The sequence below is a fragment of the Papio anubis genome, chromosome 2 (assembly GCF_008728515.1).
Source record: "Papio anubis isolate 15944 chromosome 2, Panubis1.0, whole genome shotgun sequence".
Lineage (NCBI taxonomy): Eukaryota > Metazoa > Chordata > Mammalia > Primates > Cercopithecidae > Papio > Papio anubis.
In genome coordinates, this window is record NC_044977.1 from 79524554 (window position 1) to 79545502 (window position 20949).

General features: G+C 39.3%; 1 protein-coding gene and 1 pseudogene across 15 annotated transcripts in view; both read left to right on the top strand.

Moving 5' to 3' along the window:
* Positions 1-20949, top strand: part of FHIT (fragile histidine triad diadenosine triphosphatase) — a 1487995-nt gene that overhangs the window by 495480 nt on the left and 971566 nt on the right. The gene's annotated exons all lie outside the window — the stretch shown is intronic.
* LOC101006710 lies at positions 6557-10546 on the top strand (annotated as a pseudogene).

The following is a 20949-nucleotide window of genomic DNA, read 5'->3' on the forward strand; positions in this document are numbered from 1 at the left end:
TTTATAATATGGCAACATTTTTGGAAGCTGCAGCTTATGCAAAGAAGAATACTAATTACATTCTGCATTTTCTGTAATAATGGGGCAGTGTTTTGGACAATGCAGTTTATCCAGACAATGCATCCGGCTCATAATGTAGTTTATTAACAAGGAGGCTCTGAATGTTTAATGGGAGACTGATACAGCTGTGAAAGGGTGGCGTAAATAATATTCCTGGCCAGGCTGGGGCAGTGACAACATGTTGCATGCTGTTAACCTCCAGAGGTCTCCAAATAGCTTTTATAGATGCCTGCTATATATTTGTTGACCGTTGCTGGATATAAAGGAAGCTAAGTGATCTGGGAAAATCTATTTGGTAATTTTCTGTTCCCATTCTCTTAGCACTTGCTGAGGCTTTAAAAACAATAGGCCTTTGCATTTGTATGGATTGTTTTTCCTTAGGCTCCTTCAAGAGTGGTCACTTTAATATTGTTATCATTATGGATTTCTTATAATGGTCATGTGAGAGAATCAGAATAGGCTACCATTTTTTTCTATAAGATATTTTTCTTATTGAAATAATTCACATACCACAATGTTTATCCTCTCATAATGTGAAACTTGGTGGTTTTAGTATAAATACAAAGTTGAGTAGCCATTACTACTATCTAATTCCAGAATATTTTCATCACTCTGAAAAGAAACCCCTAGCCATTAGCAGTCACTGTCCTTCCTCTCCTCCTATGTCCTGGTGACTGCCGATCTACTTGCTGTCTCTGTGAATTTGCCTCTACTGGACATTTCACATAAATGGAATCATATGATGTGTGATCTTTTGTGACTAGCTTCTCTCACATAGCATAATGTTTTCAAGACTCATCTGCATGTGAGATGTAACAGAACGTCATTTCTTTTTATTGCCAAATGATGCCCATTATGTGGATATGCCACATTTTGTTTATCCATTCATTAGTAAATGGAAATTTAAGGTTTTTTCCCCCACATTTTGGCGGTAAAGAATAATGTGGTTATGGACTTTTGTATTTTTGTGTGTGTGTGTGTATTTGTATATTCATTTCCTCAGGGGTATATACCTAGGAGTAGAATTGCTGGGTCACATGGTAACTCTATGTTTAACTTTTTAAGGAACCACCAGATGCTTTTTGAATCACCATTTTATATTCCCACTTGCCAATATGAGACTTCAAATTTCTCCACAGCCTAGAAAACACTTGTTATTGCGTATCTTTTTGATCATAGCCATTCTAGTGAGTGTGAAGTGGTATCATTGAAGAGCTGATTTGCATTTCCTTCTTGACTAATGATGTTCAATATCTTTTCATGTGATTATAGGCCATTTGTATTTCTTCTTTGTGAGCTACCTTTTTTTAATTTTTTATTATTATTATACTTTAAGTTCTAGGGTACATGTGCATAACGTGCAGGTTTGTTACATATGTATACTTGTGCCATGTTGCTGTGCTGCACCCATCAACTCGTCAGCACCCATCAACTCGTCATTTACATCAGGTATAACTCCCAGTGCAATCCCTCCCCCCTCCCCCCTCCCCATGATAAGCCCCGGTGTGTGATGTTCCCCTTCCCGAGTCCAAGTGATCTCATTGTTCAGTTCCCACCTATGAGTGAGAACATGCGGTGTTTGGTTTTCTGTTCTTGTGATAGTTTGCTCAGAATGATGGTTTCCAGCTGCATCCATGTCCCTATAAAGGACACAAACTCATCCTTTTTTATGGCTGCATAGTATTCCATGGTGTATATGTGCCACATTTTCTTAATCCAGTCTGTCACTGATGGACATTTGGGTTGATTCCAAGTCTTTGCTATTGTGAATAGTGCCACAATAAACATACGTGTGCATGTGTCTTTATAGCAGCATGATTTATAATCCTTTGGGTATATCCCCAGTAATGGGATGGCTGGGTCATATGGTACATCTAGTTCTAGATCCTTGAGGAATCGCCATACTGTTTTCCATAAAGGTTGAACTAGTTTACAATCCCACCAACAGTGTAAAAGTGTTCCTATTTCTCCACATCCTCTCCAGCACCTGTTGTTTCCTGACTTTTTAATGATTGCCATTCTAACAGGTGTGAGATAGTATCTCATTGTGGTTTTGATTTGCATTTCTCTGATGGCCAGTGATGATGAGCATTTTTTCATGTGTCTGTTGGCTGTATGAATGTCTTCTTTTGAGAAATGTCTGTTCATATCTTTTGCCCACTTTTTGATGGGGCTGTTTGTTTTTTTCTTGTAAATTTGTTTGAGTTCTTTGTAGGTTCTGGATATTAGCCCTTTGTCAGATGAGTAGATTGCAAAAATTGTCTCCCATTCTGTAGGTTGCCTGTTCACTCTGATGGTAGTTTCTTTTGCTGTGCAGAAGCTCTTTAGTTTAATGAGATCCCATTTGTCAATTTTGGCTTTTGTTGCCGTTGCTTTTGGTGTTTTAGACATGAAGTCTTTGCCCATGCCTATGTCCTGAATGGTACTACCTAGGTTTTCCTCTAGGGTTTTTATGGTATTAGGTCTAACTTTTAAGTCTCTAATCCATCTTGAATTAATTTTCGTATAAGGAGTAAGGAAAGGATCCAGTTTCAGCTTTCTACTTATGGCTAGCCAATTTTCCCAGCACCATTTATTAAATAGGGAATCCTTTCCCCATTTCTTGTTTCTCTCAGGTTTGTCAAAGATCAGATGGCTGTAGATGTGTGGTATTATTTCTGAGGACTCTGTTCTGTTCCATTGGTCTATATCTCTGTTTTGGTACCAGTACCATGCTGTTTTGGTTACTATAGCCTTGTAGTATAGTTTGAAGTCAGGTAGCGTGATGCCTCCAGCTTTGTTCTTTTGACTTAGGATTGTCTTGGAGATGCGGGCTCTTTTTTGGTTCCATATGAACTTTAAAGCAGTTTTTTCCAATTCTGTGAAGAAACTCATTGGTAGCTTGATGGGGATGGCATTGAATCTATAAATAACCTTGGGCAGTATGGCCATTTTCACGATATTGATTCTTCCTGTCCATGAGCATGGTATGTTCTTCCATTTGTTTGTGTCCTCTTTTATTTCACTGAGCAGTGGTTTGTAGTTCTCCTTGAAGAGGTCCTTTACATCCCTTGTAAGTTGGATTCCTAGGTATTTTATTCTCTTTGAAGCAATTGTGAAAGAGCTACCATTTTTAATCTCCATTTTATAAATGAGGAAACAATGACACTGAGAGGAAACAAGACTTATTAGGGTACCTGCAAGAAGTAATAGCCCATCAGTATTGGAATTTAAGTTCTCTCACTTAGATATGCAAAAGCATAGACATTGAGTACCTAGTAATAAAATAAGCTTAAGCGATTTGCATTTAGTCTTAACTTTTTTATTTGCAAATGACAGAAACGCAGCTCTAACTGTGGCTTAATGAAAGTAAGAAGATTTTGGTTTGCCTCTCTGTAAAGTTAAGAGCTTTTTGCCTCCAGAATGATTGGATGCAGCTTCTCAAAGATGGCATCAGAAATATGTCTCTATCATCTCTTAGTTCTCTTTCAGTTGGGTTGGTGTCATGCATAGGCATGGTCTCACTTTGTAGCAGTTAGATGGCCACTAGAAGCTCACAGTTTTGTCTTACCAGCTCAGAATGCCAGCAGGATTTTTTTTTTTTAAATTATTCCCTTTCTCAATACTTCCTTGTAGTTCTCAAATCTTAGCATTGAGTAGTATTGGACTGACTTGAATTAATGATTGATTCCCTGAATCATTGATCGGTGAAATATATTGATTGGTCATTTGCTCATTCTCAGTGGGGAGTGAAGTTAGCTCCATCTACACCATCTGGAGTGAGAGCTGGAGAAGGGGATTCCCCAGAGGAAAGTGAGGATGATGGTACCAGCACCATGGGGAACGCATGCTAGGGCAAGTGAAACTCATAGATGTCCACTGTGCTATGTAGTTTTTTCCTTGGGCTTTGATCATTTATCACTTACTGGTTTCTTGTTGTCTGTAAATTTAGAAAAGATACAGGCTCTCTGAAAAGTAATTTTTGGTCTCTTACAAGTGAAGGATTAATCAACCAATCCACGTTTATTTTCTCCAGTACTGAGAGATCATTTGTTTTAATACATGCAAATAAGGTTTCTTATAGTTAAAGGTAATTGGCTTTTCATTATAATTCTTAATGCTGATCATTTTGTGTCTGAGTTGTTCCTAATTGCTTTGGCTCAGAGTTTGAGAAATGAAATAGCCCCTTGACTAAAACTATAACTACAATTATAACAATTTATTTATTTAAATCAGCAATCCCTGCAAAGTCATGTACAGTTTGTATATTTCAGTATGTTTTACAAAGTGCAACAAAAGCAGCCTCATCACATAGCAAATCTTTCTTACAGGATTAAAACTTACTGGGTAAGGCAAGTCTGGCATAGTCATTAAAGTGGAAATATTGTTTCTCCTTGACTGGTCAACTTTAGAGACAACTTTTCCCATTCTAAGTTATGTATCCTCTAAAATAGGATACAGAGATTGAGGCCAGGTGGGATGGCTCACACCTGTAATCCCAGCACTTTGGGAGGCCAAGATGAGTGGATTGCTTGAGCTCAGAAGTTTGAGACCTTGATAACATGGCGAGATGCCGGTGGTGCCACGCCCGTGGTCCCAGCTTCTTGGGGGCTGAGGTGAGAGGATCTCTTGAGCCTGGGAGGCAGAGGTTGCAGTAAGCTGTGTTGGTACCACTGCACTCCAGCCTGGCCAACAAAGCGAGACCATGTCTCAAAACAATAAATAAATTAAAATAAAATATAGAGAGACCGAGATGCAGCAGCAGTTGTATGTTGTTCTCTGGCTTTTCAATAATAAATTGTATGTGTACCTTCATGTAATAGGATCTTCAGCTCACATGCCAACTCTGTTTCTTAATAGAAATAAACAAGATGGACATGATACATCTAGGATACTATGTTAAAATGGTTTCTAAGGTTGCATTCAGCCTTAGAAGAAAGGAGTGTTGTGATCACTTAATGATGTCTGTCACAGGCCTAGGAGAGTGAAACGCTGGCACCTGCATTGTATATTTCCCATCCCCGCTTATGTCTTGAAAGGAAGTCCCAATGCTGAAAGTCTGCAGGATTGGGACAGATGATTTGATACTTCAGACCAACAGATGGCTTCTTCTTTCATCATTCAGATGAAGTGTTTTGTGTTGCCAGTCCAGCTAAGTGTTTTAATCCCCAAGATTACCTTAACTATGGAGACTTGACTTAGACTTAATATTTTGATCCAGAAATGCATCAAGTATAGAATAAAAACTTCTATCCTAGCAAGACTAGGCATATAAAATATTTATTCAAAGTATACATGTACTGCCTGCTGGGTGTGCAACATTCTGCTAAGAGAATGTGAAGGTGGCAGGAGACCAAGGGTCCTCGGCATTAGAAATTTATAGTCCAGGTGTAATTAGAGAAAGAGATAAAGGGCTCACCAATGGACCACAGAGCACACCTATTAAAGGCTAAAGAAGTAAAACAGTTTGGTAATGAGAAATGAAGGATAGAGTGATCTAGGGAAAATTCTATGGAGAAATAGTTTCTTCAGCAATGTCTGAAAGGAAGTTATGGGCATGGGTTGGTGGAAAGGATGGTTGGTTGAGGTGGAAAGGATGGTTGGTTGAGGTAGTGGTGAAAAAAACTAAAAGCTACTGACCAAGGAATGACATAACCCAGAGGACTTGATCCATCAGCTCACTGGCCTAAAAACAAAACAAAACAAAAACTACACAAACAAAAACCAGATGTGTGCTACACAGGAATATAGAAATAAAATACACTGGAACAATAAAAGATTTCCAGCAAAAATTAGAAAATACTAGAAAATCTGGAAGTTTCACATAAAATGCAGGTTTTCTTACTTTTCTATAATAACCAAAAGATCTCACAACATTCTGCCTGAATTCCTAGTTGGCAAGAAATGGCTGAGAGTGAGTAGCGATTGCCAGGATACACGAGTGGTTTGCTGCAGTCTTCACCTCTCCCTGCAGTCTCCCAACACTAAGGTCAAAGGTTAATTGCTATCTAGCATCATGCTTGCGCTATTGAGACTATTCATAAAAACTTGTCCAGCAAAGTTTGAAAGATGAAAAATACATTTTCAGAAGTCTTTGTTAAAAAAAGATGGGGGTGAGATAGGATGGGGAAATAGTGCATTTCATATGCAATCAGACCAGGCATGGTGGCTCACGCCTGTAAGCCCAGCACTTTGGGATGCCAAGGCGGGCCGATCACCTGAGGTCAGGAGTTTGAGACCTGGCCAACATGGCAAAACCCCATCTCTACTAAAAATACAAAAGAAATTAGCCAGGTGTGGTAGCTTGCATCTGTAGTCCCAGCTACTCCAGAGACTGAGGCAGGAGAATCACTTGAACCTAGAAGGCGGAGATTGCAGTGAGCCGAGATTGCGCCACTGCACTCCAGCCTGGGTGATAGAGTGAGACTCTGTCCGTCAAAAAAAAAAAAAAAAATAGCAGGCTTTGCAGATACCGACACTGCCAGGAGCCCTGTACTGAGCCACGGTCAACCCCCCCATGTACTTCCACATCACCATCGACAGCAAGCCCTTGGGCCATGTCTCCTTCGAGCTGTTTGCAGACAAGCTTCCAAAGACAGCAGAAAACTTTCGTGCTTTGAGCACTGGAGAGAAAGGATTTGGGTATAAGGGTTCCTGCTTTCACAGAATTATTACAGGGTTTGTATGTCAGGGTGGTGACTTCACATGCCATAATGGCACTGGTGGCAAGTCCATCTACAGGGAGAAATTTGATGAGGAGAACTTCATCCTGAAGCATACAGGTCCTGGCATCTTGCCTATGGCAAATGCTGGACCCAACGCAAATTGTTCCCAGTTTTTCATCTGCCCTGCCAAGACTGAGTGGTTGGATGGCAAGCAAGTGGTCTTTGGCATGGTGAAGGCATGAATATTTTGGAGGCCATGGAGCGCTTTGGGTCCAGGAATGGCAAAACCAGCAAGAAGATCACCATTGCTGACTGTGGACAGCTCTAATAAGTTTGAGTTGTGTTTTGTCTTAACCACCAGACCATTCCTTCTGTAGCTCGCAGTATCCTAGAATCTTTGTGTTCTCACTGCAATTTCCTTTGGGTTCCATGTTTTCCTTGTTCCCTAGCTGCATTGAAGAGTTAAGTTTATGATTATGAAATAAAAACTAAATAACAACAAAAAATGCAATCAAGTGTAATTGTTACAGTAGGTAGCTAGTCAGCTAGTCAGATATGAGTTGGAGCAGGAGAGGGACACCCCCCATCCCACAAGGAATGTCAGGCGACTGTCAGGTGATGGTCAGGCAGCTGTTAAGATGATTCTCTCAAATAATACTTGGTTGCAGCTGGCGCCAGGGAACAACAGTCTCCCAATAGGTAGAAGAAACCTAAAACTGGTCATCAGCAGCTTCCCAATAAGATCTCAGGAGGTTGTTGAGTGGGATCAAGTATGAGCACTAAGAGGCAAAATGGTGGAGTTTAACTGGTGTATGACCTTCTAGGGACACTTGACAGGTAAGGGAAGCATGCCTCAAGTGAGTATGCATACAACTGTAGTAAACACACTGTGCAAGCAGGCCACCCAGCGAGTGGACAGCCCACCCCACGGGAAGACTCAGGGGAGAAGGGAGGCAAGACCCTGGAAGTATGCCAATATATGAAACCTCAAGTCAAAAGTTCAAACTGTGCACTTAATCTCTCAAGTCACGAGCTTGGCCCTCTTCCAAGTGTACTTTACTTCCTTTCATTCTAGCTCTCAAACTTTCTAATACACTTTCACTCCTGCTCTGAAACTTGCTTTGGTGTCTCCTTCTGCTTTATGCCCCTTGGTTGAAATCTTTCTTCCCAAGAGGTGAAAAGTGAGGTTTCTGCAGACCTGTACGGATTCACTGCTGGTAACATTTTTGGTGACGCATGACTTGGGAATCTTCAGCCAGTAACATACTGCTGTTTTATTTTTATTTTTTATTTTTATTTATTTATTTATTTTTGAGATGGAGTCTTGCTCTGTCCACCCAGGCTGGAGTGTAGTGGCGAGACCCTGGCTCACAGCAACCTACGCCTCCCAAGTTCAAGCCATTCTCCTGCCTCAGCCTCCCAAGTAGCTGGGATTACAGGCGTGTGCCACCACGCTGGGCTAATTTTTTTTTTTTTTTTTTTTTTTATTAGAGATGGGGTTTCACTGTGTTAGCCTGGATGGTCTCAATCTCCTGACCTTGTCATCCTCCCACCTCAGCCTCCCAAAGTGCTAGGATTACAGGCATGAGCCACCGCACCCGGCCTGTCTTATTCTTAACACTAGACTTCTCTGTTCGTTTATTTACAGTACCTCCCAGCACAAAAGACATTTGAGTTTGCGTTTTTCCTAGGATTAGCAAAAAGTGCCAGGTAGGCAAAGGCAGTAGGGTGGTGGTGGCGGCAGTGGCTCTGGAGGCTGCGGTCTGAGTCCTGGCCTCTCCTCCAGCCCCACTGTGGTGACACTTGCTGAGCTGCTGTTGCTCCAGACCACTCTCCTGACCACGGTCTTGGGTGATTTCATCAGCATCCACGCGCATGCTGAGGAGTGCTTAAGTGAGTCACCTCAGGCACCAAGATGGGCCTCATTTTCGAAGGTGGCTTCCTGGACAGCAACGTGGAGATTACAGGACCTGAGAAGAAGGGGATTTGTAAAGGAGACCAAGAATCCAGTGGGAAATACACATTTGCTGCTCACGTGGATGGAACACATACATTTTGTTTTAGTAACCGAGTGTCCACCATAACTCCAAAGATAGTGATATTCACCACTGATATTGGGGAGGCTCCAAAAGGAGGAGACATGGAAACAGAAGCTCACCAGAACAAGCTAGAAGAAATGATCAGTGAACTGGCTGTGGCCATGACAGCTTTACAGCATGAAGAGGAATACACGAAAGTCTGGGAGAGGATACACAGAGCCATCAGCGACAACACAAACAGCCCAGTGGTCCTTCGGTCCCTCTTTGAAGCTCTTGTTCTAATCACCATGACATTGGGACACATCTACTACCTGAAGAGATTTTTTGAAGTCCAGAGGGTTGTTTTAAAAGCCTCTTCCTGATGATTCCAAACTCATAATTTACTGTTTACCAAACACCTTGGTGATAATGTCATAAGCCATTAATTTCTATGCTTTAATTTTCTGAACTATACAGTCACAGCTTATGTTTTGTTGTGATTAATAGAAATTGGAAGAAAACACCTTTTTAGGAAATTCATAGTGAAAATTTGACAATTGATTGGCATAATTTCCTAATTGAATGCTGCCTCCATTATATAGGTCCTTCCAGAAATTAAACACTGGAATTGAAATATAGGAATACAGTTTTTTTTTTTTTTTTTTTAAATCTTCCTTTCCTTTTATTTTGACAATAAAATGCAGTTTCTTCAGGAAATCAGCACAAAGCCTGATAGTACTTTACTGAAATGACTGCATTCTGTGGATTCTCTCATTCTGTGGTTTAAGCCATTAAGGATTCATTTTGTTGAGTCCTTATGAGAAACAATAGTATGAATCCTGACATTTTCTATGCATGCTCATGGCAGAGCTCTCTGGATTGGGCATATGCTGCCAGGTTGGGCACTTTTATACTTTGTTTTCAAGTTTTGCTTTTAAAGGTAAGACTTGCCCCAGCTCCTATTTTCCCCCATATATTTTACACTGAACCTTGTGACTCAGTCACCTCCACTTAAATTGATGACATAAGCAGCCTACAACCATTTTTTTTTTTTCCCATAACTTTCTAAGGAGTCTCTGTTAAAGCCAGTTCTCTGGTTGTCCCAGTGAATGGTGGCTCTTTTTCTTTCTGGCACATCCACTTTCTCCAAGCTTGGAATGTAGGAAGTATGCATTCACGTAATTGGAAAAATCTGGATTTCTGAAGCCAAAGGGTTAAAGCCTCTTAAATTTCTTTGCAGTGATACACAGCCGCTATTTTATTTTTGATCTGTGGCCTTCAGGCCATTGTTTAACCAGGGCACTGAACATAAGCGTCAACACTAGGGTTTTTGGTTTTGTTTCTCTTGGGTCTTTCTTTTTTGGCATATGTGGATTTTGTTTTGTGTAAAATGAAATGACTTTCTCTTGTTCTCTGATGATGGGTTTAAAATTAAAGGAGCGTCTGGTTTTGATGTGGGAATGATCCAGGATTATGTTGTGACTGATGTATATTAGTTACTATTAGTTACTTGTACATTTTTGGAGATCTTTGCAAAGGGAAAACTACAAGTAATGAGTTTTATGTAAGGAATTTAAATTTATTATAGGCTTTCAGGTTTAGGATAAACAATTTTTCAACCTTGGGTGAGAACACTTATGACACTTTGTTGATAAGATGACTGTTTCACCTTAGGACAACTGTTGCATACCAATTGTGTGTGTGTTTGTGTGTGTGTGTGTGTATGTGTGTGTGAAAACACTTCACAATTGATTTAAAAGATGTTAATTTTAAATTGGTTGTGTATCTAATATGCCCCAGATTCAGTAAATAAACAATAAACAATGAAAAAATACAAAGCAAAACAAAATAAAAACAAACAAACAAACTGCCAGGTAGAATTTAATGGGAAGAGTAAAGAGGGTAGTAGAAAATTTCAATCTGACTGGAGTAGAAAAGATTGTTTTTGTCTCATTTTACCTGCAAAGACTTGAAGGAAAGGCTTAAATCGTCAACTGAAGAATTTAGTTTTGACCTGTCTGAAAGGGTGGGTGTTGAAAGTCAGAAGTATTATTAACGGAAAGGTTAATGAGCATTAAAAGAAAGGAGTTAATGTGGATCTACCAGAAATGAAGTAACCAGACTGGTGTTCCTTTTGACAGGGTTATTGGAGTAGAAGATAAAGTTGAGTTTGAGAAATAGTGTGTTTCAGCAATGTATATGTATCTCATGGTATTTTTGTGGTCAAGACTGAGAATTGTGACATAGTTGATAGGACAACCGTGAATTTAGAGCTGGTAGAAGAATTTTTACATTATGCATAGCATTTTAAAGTTTTGCCACAATGTTTAAGCTGTGTTATGAAAACCAAAATATACAGTTTCCTTCCTATTTGGTTATGGACATACTATGCTCCTTTTAAATTACTGTTTAATGAAGGAAATTATTTGATCCAGATTTTAATTGATAAAATACATTTGGATAATATTTTAGTAATAGGACAAATGCTCTTTGATCTCTTGGATGAACTTTACTTTATAGAGTCATATAGTAAGTTATCTTTGCTTTCCTATAATGGGGCTCCTGCCTCATTCACACTGTATATTGGTATAGTTTTCTGACCATACAAACTCTACCACAGCATCACGGTAGAGTCACTATCTGCTTCTGTTGCTGTTAGCTGGATTAGTCTTATCATAATTATGTCTTTGCTATAGCTGTTCTGGCTTCCCTATCTCTTTCTTGTTTATCTCAGTTAAAATATATAAAAGTGTATTAACATTTCGATACACTGAATTCTCTGAAGGGTTGTGCACTATATTAAATTTTAGTTTCCTAACTATAGGGAAAGAGTAGAGGGACTTGGAACATTTCTGATACTGAGCTTTTATTGTGAGCTTTTGTTATATTCTGAGCTTTAAGGATCCGTCTTTCTCAGTATGGGTAGAAGTGGAGAAACGGAAAGGGAAATTGTTTTCTGCATTCTCTATAATGGTTTTTATTTAGGAATGATAAAGCAATACTCACTAAGCCCAGACCAGTACCACAACAGACAGTACTGAAAATCCCAGTGGAAATGCAGTGATGTTTCTGTATTGGGAGGAAATAAACTTCAAAATGTTATTTGGTGTATAAAGTTATTATAAATATATTGAAGACAGCATTGCCTAGTGTAAAAATACTCAACTTGGAGTTAGGTTAGCCATGCTTAACCCTTATGTGTCTATTTGCTTCTATTCTGAAACCATATAGAGACACGATTAAGAGGACAAACATAGACTGCAGGGTTCAAGGTCTCACTCTACCTCTTAAGCAGGTCAATTAGCATTTTGCACATCCTTTTCCTCTTATATAAAATGGGAATAATAATAGTACTTACTTCATACGCATTGGATTAAACAAATTAGTTGTCATCTTTCAGGTACTTACAGGGCTATATAATGTAAGATTCAATACAGGTCAGCTATTATTACTATATTTATCATTAAGGACTCAGCTAGTATAGGGAAAGAGAATTAAACTTGGCTGACTTTTCTGCCATACAGTTATTTGAATTTGGGAAAATCAACTGCTTATCTCGTCTACATTTTCTCTACTGAACACTGACCAGACTCACCCCACTACCCCTCTGGGAAAACACTCCCAAGATCGAGTTGCTCTATAGTTTTAGTCTGAAAAAAGTTATTTTTACTTGAATTTTTCCCTATGGACAAACACAGAAAGGGTAGTTTCGAAAATTGATGCCACCTATTATATTATTGTTTAAAGATTCCTAATTTTCAGATTGGAAGTAATTGACTTCATATCTCAATTTCTAATCTGGTTCTAATTGACTTACTCCATCAATCATCTAGTCTCTAATACAATTTTTGGAGTGTTGACAAAATCTTTTCAGTGATCAAATAAATCTTGATTGATATCTTGAGTGATAAGATTTCCTACCCTTTGCTGAGTTAGAAAGGGAGACCAACCCTTTGTTGTCAGTAACTTGATCAGAACTGGGAATGTCATCTACCAGTGCTAGATTTTGGCTTGTTTATTTTTGTATATTTTGCATATGTGCTTAGCTACTATTTGTTAGAATTTGCTATCCAACATTACTTGGCCTCCACTTTCCAGTGTCATTCCTTCCCTCAATTTTTTAAAATCACTTTTCCTGCTTGTTCTATGGCCTCAGGAAAATTATTTTACATCAGTGAGCCTTAATATCATCATCTGTAAAATGAAGATAATGATTCTACCTATCTCATGGTATTGGCAGGAAGATCATATAAGTTAAAGCATGTGTAGTGCTTATAAGTTAATGAATGTTAAATGCAAGTGCAGTGCCTAGCACATACTAAGTACTAAATAGCTGCTAGTTACTATTATTATTAGTAGTAGTAGCACCAGTGGTAATAATGGTGGTACTGCTTCCTGATATAGCAAAATACTTAGAATATTCTGAAAATAGAAAAAAAGAACAGCATTTGCAAAAGTTTTTATAAAGGCTCTCAGGCAGTTTGTCACATACATAGATTCTACGTTTTGGTACCCGTTACCTTAATTTGTATAGAAAAAAATTACCTGAAACTATCTCTGGGAGTGATTCGAAAGTTGCCATAGACAACTGGATATCCACATACAAAAGAATGAAGTTGGACCCCCTACGTCACACTATATACAAAAATTACCTTAAAGTATCAGAGGCCTAAATGGAAAAGCTAAAACATTATTAGACAAAAACATAGGCATAAATCTTCATGACCTTGTGTTAGGCAATGGTTTCTTAGCTATGGTGCCAAAAGCACAGTAATGCAAGAAAAAAATAGATAAATTGGACATCCTAAAAATTAAAACTTTTATGCTTTAAAGGACATCATTGAGATAATAAAACTAACCCACAAAATGGAAGAAATGTTTTGCAAATCATACATCTGATAAGAAACTTGGATATAGAATATGAATATACAAAGAATACTTACAAATCAGTAATAACAAGACAAATAGCCCAGTTAAAATGGGGCAAATAAGTCTGAATAGGCATTTCTCCAAAGAAGATATGCAAATGGATAATAAGCCCATGAAAAGATGCTCAACATCATTAGTCATCAGGGAAGTGCAAATCAAAACCATAACAAGATACCACATCACACTCACTAAGACAGTTATTAGCAAAAAGACAGATAAGGTTGGGCTCAGTGGCTCATGGCTGTAATCCCAGCACTTTGGGAGGCCGAGGCGGGAAGATCACTTGAGGCCAGGAGTTTGAGACAAGCCTGGCCAACATGGTGAAACCCCATCTCTACTAAAAATACAAAAATTAGCCAGACATGGTGGGGCGTGCCTGTAATCCCAACTACTCATGAGGCTGAGGCAGGAGAACTGCTTGAACCCGGGAGGTGGTGGTTGCAGTAAGTCAAGATTGCATCACTGCACTCCAGCCTGGGCAACAGGCTCTCTCAAAAAAGAAAAAAAAAAAAAAAAAAAAGGATAATAATAACTATTAGCAAGGATGTGGAGAAATTAGAACTCTGTTACACTGCTATTGGTAAGGAAATGGTGCGGCTACTTTGGAAAACAGTTTGAAAATTTCCTAATAAGTTAAACATATATATGACCCAGAAATTCCACCCTAGGTATCTATCCAAGGGGAATTAAATCATATGTGCATAAAAAATTGTATGCCAATGTTCGTAGTAGCACTATTCATAGTAGCCAAAAAGTAGAAACAACACAAATTTCCATTTACTGATGAATGGATAAATGAAATGTGGTATATCCATGCAATGAACTATTATTCAGCAATAAAAAGAAATGTAATGCTGATACATGTTACATCATGGATGAACCTTGAAAACATTTTGGTATGTGAAAGAAGCCACTCACAAAAGACCACATATCGCATGACTCTATGTGAAGTGTTAAGAATAGGTAAATCCATAGCGGCAGAAACTCTAGTGGTTGCCTAGGGCTGGGTGGTTGGGAGAAAATGGGTAGTGACTGTAAACAGATATGGAGTTTCTTTATGGGGTGATGAAAATGTTCTAAAATTGATTGTGGTCGTGGTTGCACAACTCTATGAATATAAATCTTGAATTGTACACTTTAGATTGATTAATTGTATGATATGTGAATTATATCTCTAAAAAGCTGTTATAAAAACAAAAAAGATGCCACAGGGCATGTTTTCTATGAAAGAAGCTTGAAATATGCTAGAATGAATGCTTTGCTGGCTGCTACCACATAAATTCTGTGAGGGCTGGGAGTGTAATTCTTTGCTGTATCTAGAAATAGAGGCACACAAATAGAATGTTGATTGAGTCACTGTATTGGTGGTCCCCAAGACCACTCGCAAGGTTCTGTAAGTCTCTAGGAGGACTCCTAGGACTCAGCATTGTTATCTTCTGGTTCTGGTTTGCTATAGTGAAAGAATACAAAGTAATATCAACATAGGGAAAAGGTGCATGGTGTGCAGTCTGGAGAAATCGGGAGTAAGCTTCCGAGAGTCCTCTTCCAGTGCAGTCACACAGGATGCTCTTACTTCCTTAAGCAACAAGCAGCAACAGCAAGTGTGAAGTGTTGCCTACTAGGGCAACTCATCAGAGACTCAGTGCCCAAGGTTACTGCTGGGAGCTGATCTGCCTAGCACATACCCAAATTCCAGACTCCCAGAAGGAAAGCAGGTGTTCAGCATAAACTGCACTGTTTGTACAAACAGGTGAGGCCTAGTGGCCACTCTATAATTTAGGAAAAATGTCACATTAGTATAGGGAACTGTTTACCAGCTCAAATTCCCAGCTGCTAACCAAAGGCCAACATTACAAGCAGGCCTTCTAAGGATAGGCCATCTCAGGCCTGCTCTGTGTTAACTCTTTCCTGCACAATGAATAGAAGAGTGCCAGGTTCCAAATTTCTGTATTATATGCAACAAGCCTGTATGTGAGGTGTTAGGAGGAGGAGTCAGCATGCCATGGGAAGAATGCTGCCTTGCCCACAGCTGGCAATATAATCTATGCTCATCTCTAATGAGGAAGAAGTGTCTAGAGGGGAGTCTGCCCTCTGGATTTTTCTCCTAATGCCTAGAAACAACGGAATTAAGACTTAAAGTAGGCCAGGAATTAGTGGTTCATGCCTGTAATCCCAGCATTTTGGGAGGCCGAGGTGAGCAAATCACTTGAGGTCAGGAGTTCCAGACCAGCACAGCCAATGTGGTGAAACCCCGTCTCTACTAAAGCTACAAAAAATTAGCCGGATGTGGTGGCTCATGCCTGTAGTCTCAGCTACTTGGGAGGCTGAGGCAGGAGAATCACTTGAATCCTGGAAGCAGAGGTTGCAGTGAGCCGAGATTGCGCCACCGCATTCCAGCCTGGGCAACAGAGTGAGACTGCATCTCTCCAAAAAAAAAAAAAAAAGACTTAAAGTAACAGTTCTCAACCAGTATGATTTTTCTCCCAAGAGGATATATGGCCATGTCTGAAGACATTTTGTTGTCACAATTGGGAGTAGGGGGTGCTACTAGCATCTACACAGTGGAGACCAGAGACGTTTCTAAACATCCTGCACGGCACAGGATAGTCCTTCACAGCAAAGAATCACCTAGGCCAAAGTGTCTACAGTGCCAAGGTTGAGAAATCCTGCGTTAGAGAATATTTATAGTGCAGCTTGAGACAGTGATCTAGTGAATCTTCAAGGAGGAGCGAGACAAATAAGGTAATCAGGCAAGAACTACCCCACCTTTTATGCCTGTCCCAACCTCTGCTCTCTCTTCTTATTTCTTGAAATCTATAACCTGAAAATAATAAATTCTCCATTTATTCTGCAATATAAATGGGGGACTAGTAAAGGATGCTGTGAGCAGAATGAAGAAGGCACCCTCTTCTTTGAATAAAATTGCCCTGATTTTAGGGTTTCAGATCTGTCGCTCAGATGGGTGGCTCAGCCATTGCCTCTGGAGGAATGTGCAAGGATAGAAATATCAGCCTTCATATTTTCATCACTGAATTCCTAATAGCTGAGAGTTATTCCTGACCATATCATCTCTGAGCCTTTCGTATTTACCACTGCTGTTTATAGCCTCATTTCCTTCCTTCTCTTTTCATAATATCTTTTGAAGTGGAAGCTAATGTGAATTTTGGTGCTCTCCAACTCCTAACTGGTATGTCTAACACCATCAGATTGAATTAATTTGAACTATTAAGCATGAAGTACATATTACCATGGAGCTGATTCCAGATGTACTATTGTTAGTTTAATTGTTATGGCTAATCATTGATTGTGGCTTTTCTGGGTGCTTGAAATAATAATAATAATAATACTCTTTTTTATAGTGCCTTTCATTTGAGGATCTTGAAAAGCCTGTGTCCTGGAACCACTTATTGTAAAATTGTCATTATCTGTGTATTCTCATTTGGCTGAAGTTCGGGGAGGACTATGCCAGTGTATGATTTTAAAAGCCAAGAAAAATTTATATTCATGAATCATGCTTTTTTGTTGTTGTTGCAATTTACCACCTTGGAGGAACAGGGGGAGGGGGAATTTAGCCCACTGGGATATTATTTCCAGAGAGCAATTCTGTCCCTTTTATAACAGTTCTGAGGCCTTTGTGTTGGCTTGGTATCAGCTCTGACTTGGTAGGTTATAATTGTAAATGATTCTCAAATTGTATGAGGCCTGCATTCTATGGTGTTTTTCAAACCAAGGCAGTGTGTGCGTATGTGTGTGTGTAGGTGTGTGTGTTAAACCCTTACAAGAGATAAAGCTTCTTTGGCAATATCACATTTTGAAAAGTTCAAAATAAGTGAGAAATACAGTACAAATATGTGTATTCTTAATCATGTTTTTACATAGCAGATGGTTGATTACTTGGAAGAGGAGGCCTTTAAAGTACAGTGTGGTCTCTTGACACTCCAAATACTTGAGTAGCAAAGAAGACAGAAGGTAAGGGCAAATGCTTCCCAGCTCACCTATTTCTTGGTGCCTGACTGAACATTTAGGAGTTCTCACCTTTTTTTTTAGCAGTTGGAATTAATTGCTCCCATAAAGCAATTGCTTCAACAGAACAATTATGACAGATTTATAATGAAATCCTGATGAGTTTCGTTGAGTTATCACTTAACCCAAAGGACCAGAGTCATCTTCATGTGTTACTATACTTCCTCCCAACAGTAGTTCAGGCAACTTGGATTTTCCCAGAAAGGTTTTCTTCTGGCTTGGGTAATAGATGGAGAGTTTCCACCATCTGGCTGCTGTCAAGGGGCCAGGGGAAATGAATTGCTAGGGTTTTACTACATGTATTCATATTATTGTCCTTTTCTGTGGGCCACAGACTCATGCCATGAGTAATGAGGACACTTCTTCACACCCAGTATGCTATTCTCTGGGGGTGTGGGAGACCACAGTGAGACAAAGGGTAAACCCGTCACACCTTGGCTGTATGTTGGAATCTTCTGTAGAGTTTAAAAATCTTCAGGTGCCTGGGTCCCACCCCTAGATATTCTGATTTAATTGGTCTGTAGCAGAGGCTGGACATTGAGAAGTTTAACATTTCCTGGGTGATTCTAATTGTTAGCGCCTGTTAAGCACTGCTTGAGGTCTAGTTTTTAGCACGACTAATATTCAAAATTTATTACCATTGGTACAACATTAAGCTCTTGCTCTCTACCAGGCACTGTGCTAAATGATTTATAGGTTTCAATCCATTTGATTGTCACAATAACCATATGAATGAGCATTCATTAATTCCTTCATTTATTCAACAAATATGTATGGGGCACAGGCAACAGGTCAGGCAGTGTGTTTGGCTGCTGGGTAGGAGGTTCGGGGAAAGCTTTCAGGGGAGATGACATTTGAGCTGACATCTAAAGATTGAGGAGGAGTTAACCAGGTAAAGAGTTGGGGGGAAGGCACTGATGACCAGGAGGATGCTTCTGCAAATATTCTGTGTTGGGAAGGAGGATGGCTAGTTCAAGGAATGGAAAGAAGAATTTACCCATGCTTCTGGAGCAGAGGAAACCAGGTGGAGTATCATGCAAGATAAGATATAGAGGAGGGAAGTGACCCCCTCAACAGAGGTTGTAGTTTTGTGAAAGGCTTTTGGCCTTTATTTTGAGAGCTCATGGAGGCTCTGATCACATTTGCTTTTCCTAGGAGATCTCTTTGGTTGCAGTGAGTAAAATAGGATAGAAGGAAGCAAGAGGAGATGCATTGTAGTGAGTTGAATGGCCATTGCAGGAGATCTGGAGAGAAATGAGAATAGCTTGGACTAAGGTAATGAAGGGAAAGAGAGAGGTAAGCACATTTGAGTGATATGTGGATGATGAAATCCTTAGGACTTGAGGATGGACTCAAAGGAGCAGAAGATGAATGCTATCTCCAAGTTTACTATTATTACCTCCAGTTTGCAGATGAGCTGGTCAAAGGGTATGAGAATTTGTGTAGTTCTTCTCAAACTATAGTGTGAGGATCTTGTTGAAATGTAGATTCTGATTCAGTAGGTTTTCAACGGAGCCCGAATTTCTGCCCTTCTAGGAAGCCCCAAATGCTGCTGATGCTGCCAGTTCATGGACCATACTTTGAGAATCTGGGGTTTAGAGAAGAGAAATAACTTCAGATGTAGTAGAGTGGAGCCTACATGTGAACCATGTCTGTCTCCCTGCAAAGACCATGATCTTAATCATAAGCTCTACAGCTCCTGAAAGATGGAGAGTTGTAAAGCAGGCTAAGAAATTTGGATTTTATCTGTAGGCGACTGGCAGTCACTAAGAATGTGCAAACAGACAGAGGTCCAATCAGAAAGTTTATGTTATGGTTTTGGGATATTTCCTGTAAGTTGTTTTTAGCATAGATTTTTAAGGTCAAATTGGAGTGTAGTTAAAAGGAAAAAAATAGCAGGCCTCCAGACTTTGTAAGTAATAGAGATGGTTTATTAAATCATCTACCCTGTAATGAGGGTAATAATTGGTTCTTATTTAGTGCTTCTTGCCCAACCATCCCAAGGCACTTTACTAATAAGCATCATCTTTCTTTCAGAGCTGAGGCCAATGGAAAGAGACTAAGGGACTTGATATAGTGGGGCTGGATGTTGGGCATGCCTTCACCATTTCTGTGGCATCTAGATTCTTCTACCACAGTTCAGGTATACACCTGGTATTTGCCTTAACTGTTTGACCTGTCTGTATCATATTTCCCTGGGTGTATCCCAGGGAACTCTAGCCCAGTGAGAAGCTAAATAAAAAAGCATCAAAATATCAAAAGTTTGAAAAATGCTGCATGCTTTTTCTTCTTGGAGAGGTGTAATGCACATTAGTACAGAAGGGGTCCGAGAAGTTCCACAATCAAAAAATTTGTTTAATTCTGTATAACTCATGGTTTTTCAAATTAATTTGACCTTAGAATGACCTCCAACTTTTTTCTCTCTCCCAACTCTTAACATTCCGTGAAAGAGTTGTTCTGTCTGATAGAGTTTATGAAATGCTATTCTGTAGTCATAGATAACTATAATCTTTGAATGTATCAATATCAGTTGCCTGGGGCTGTGTTCTTTTCATGAGTGACTGGCAGATTTGGCATTTTCGTGTCTAGAACAACATCATAACCTAGTTTTTACTCTGCCTTTCCTTAAGCCCAGTGCCCCTTCAATTGTTAAAATACGTGTCTCTACTTCAGTGGTTAGCTGGAAGGAAAATCACTGATTTATCTACATGTTTCCCTGTTGTCTGGAAGGGGTGAGTTGTGCTTTTGTTTCTTTGTTTCCATGTGTTTAATTCCATTTTGGCAGCCATAGAATGTTCCTGCCCACTCTGTTTCATGTAAAAGATCCCAGGAATAGGATCATTACCAGACATGACATTTACATTGAGTCATTTTTTTATGTTAAGTGCATAACATGAAACTTTGAATGGTTTTTACAAATCTGAGTCAATTTGGTAATTTGACAGTAAACTAAGTTTGTCTTTTCTCTTGAAGGATCTTGCATAAGATAAAACCTTTTTAAAAATCAGACTATGTATAGTAGGCATTCATATAAAACCATAAAAATATGGCTAAATAAATTTCAAGATGTTGGTGGAATAACATACAAGGTTGAAATCCAATACCACACTGACAGAATGAAAACAAATAGAATAACAGGAAACTATGGAAAGTTGAATTTAAAAAAACATTGGTTATTTTAAATGACAAATTTATAGCTGTTGAATAGACTCTGTCCAAATGATGCCTGAGTTTGCTAAGCCGTGTGTGTGTTGTCTTCAGCTTTTGTTGAGTTG